Source organism: Bison bison, unplaced genomic scaffold (genome assembly GCF_000754665.1).
Source record: "Bison bison bison isolate TAMUID 2011002044 unplaced genomic scaffold, Bison_UMD1.0 scf7180017864229, whole genome shotgun sequence".
NCBI lineage: Eukaryota > Metazoa > Chordata > Mammalia > Artiodactyla > Bovidae > Bison > Bison bison.
The window spans coordinates 1,447,489-1,449,634 of NW_011494801.1; the positions used below are offsets into that span (position 1 = coordinate 1,447,489).

Consider the following 2,146-nt stretch of genomic DNA (forward strand, 5'->3'; position numbering starts at 1 on the left):
AATATGTGGTCTTTTTCGTCTGAGGGCAAGATATGAATATGCTTTACCACTTTGAAACACACGTGCTCGGAAAAGAGACACGCCTCGTGCGGACCCCGGGGCAGCCCCGGAACACTCCTAGCGTGAGCGGGGCACGGAGGGTCGGCGGGCCCGGGTGAGCGGGCGCGCAGTCCGCCTCCCACGGTCGCGGTGCAGGCGGACGGGCGCGGGCGTGAGCAGATTTAGGTCGCACTTGTAGGCACCAGAGATGCCCAGCGAACGTGCTCGACTCTAGAACTGGCAGGAATGGGATGAGTCTTTTCAGAGCATCACATTGCTCTAACTTTCTACGTTTTCAGGTTATGTCTTTTAATGGTATTTGAACTTAAAGTGTGCTATAAGTTCAAAAGTTCTCAATTTTGTATTTTTCACCAACATGTATTTATTATATTTATAGATCTAAAGTTAATTTCTTTAGAAATGGATTTAATTCAAAGAAGGGAAAAAAAAAAAAAAAGGGCTCGTCCGGGATTTGAACCCGGGACCTCTCGCACCCTAAGCGAGAATCATACCCCTAGACCAACGAGCCGTCCTTCTCGCAATCTTCCTGCCATCGTAAAAGCAGGAAGAACTACTGACTTCTGCGTTTCCAAGTGGTTATTCACTGTTACGTATTTATATTCCTCAGCTGTTTTGCGTTCTAGTGTAAACGGATTTTCTTCTTCTCTTGATTTTTGAAAATCAGTAACAGAAGAAAACAATGGTGTCACTATCAGTGGAGTATTTATAATTTTATTTATATTTATGGCTGATAAACTGCAGTGAGTGTGTGGCAATTTCCCTGTGGCAGGTAGGTTCCAGATTCTCTCCCCTACTGAGTTCTGGATGTTGCACTTTCCAATAGTAGTAAAATCGTCAGTTTCTTGCTTACACCTTTTATCCTAGTGTTCAAAGCACCATCTTTCCAGCCTTGAGTATTGCCATCTATGTGTTTTTACTCTATCTGTTTTCTTCAGCTGGAAAATCTGTTTCTCATTCTCTCTTTTGACCTTCTTAGAAAGAAATCCTTTAACAAATTAAAAACCAATTGTATGTGGTATATAACTGGGTTGCAGTCTTACCTCTTCTAATCATTACTTGTTAGAAGACATCAACATTAGCAGCAGCACTGAATTCTACTACATAATTGGCAAACAATTGTTATAATTGGTGTCCAGTTGTCCCAGTATCTCTAAGGCATGGTTTCTTAACTATATTTTATTTATTTCTATTTTTTTTCCCCAAACAATGTTTCACATGTTTATTACTGAGCCCCACGGACCTCTAGTGAACAAACACCAAGAAGTCAAACATTTCGTTTCTCCCATGAGCTGTTCAGACAGCAGTGAGTTCACGCTTCTGTGATTCAGTTACAGTGCAAGTGACCTTGCCATGGCATAAATGAGTGCCAACGGGTAAATGAGGCTCCTTAGAGGCCCAGCTTGGGTCTTCTCCAGTGTCTTTTCTCAGAGTTATACCTGATTTTATTACCAGTTTTCGTTCAAATCCATTGGGGAATGGAACGATTCTGCTTTTGTTCTTGGTCAGAAATTGCTTGATCTTCAAATTCTTGTGAAAAGACATGGGGAGGAGTAAATTTAACCGCATAGAGGAAAATGGAGAAGAGAAAAGAGCTTTTTTCCTATATTTTAAATACTTAGTATTGAGGCTTATGCTGGCAAAGCTGGTGCTCAATGACTAATTGCTGAATGACTGCAATATGTTCCAAATCCCTTAAAACTACAAACTTTGGTACTTGGACAATCAGTATTTGTGAATTGTAACTCTAACAAATAACCAGATAGGAAACTACAAGTAGACAGAGAGACTATCCTAAATAGGCCTATTTATTTTATTTCATGTACCATTCATTCAGTTTATTCATTCGATTGCTCATTCACTCAGACATTTAGAGGCACTATGTGCTGTTATGGAGAAGGCAATGGCACCCCACTCCAGTACTCTTGCCTGGAAAATCCCATGGATGGAGGAGCCTGGTGGGCTGCAGTCCATGGGGTCGCTAAAAGTCGGACACGACTGAGCGACTTCACTTTCACTTTTCACTTTCATGCATTGGAGAAGGAAATGGCAACCCACTCCAGTGTTCTTGCCTGGAGAATCCCAGGGA

The 2,146-nt window shown here is 41.8% G+C and overlaps 1 protein-coding gene and 1 non-coding gene across 2 annotated transcripts in view; one reads left to right on the forward strand and one right to left on the reverse strand.

Annotated features, from left to right (window-relative positions):
• The window catches only part of MPZL1 (myelin protein zero-like 1), a 90,217-nt gene that overhangs the window by 1,093 nt on the left and 86,978 nt on the right, over positions 1-2,146 (forward strand). The gene's annotated exons all lie outside the window — the stretch shown is intronic.
• Positions 497-568, reverse strand: TRNAP-AGG. Its single transcript has one exon. It is a non-coding gene; the product is annotated as a tRNA-Pro (tRNA).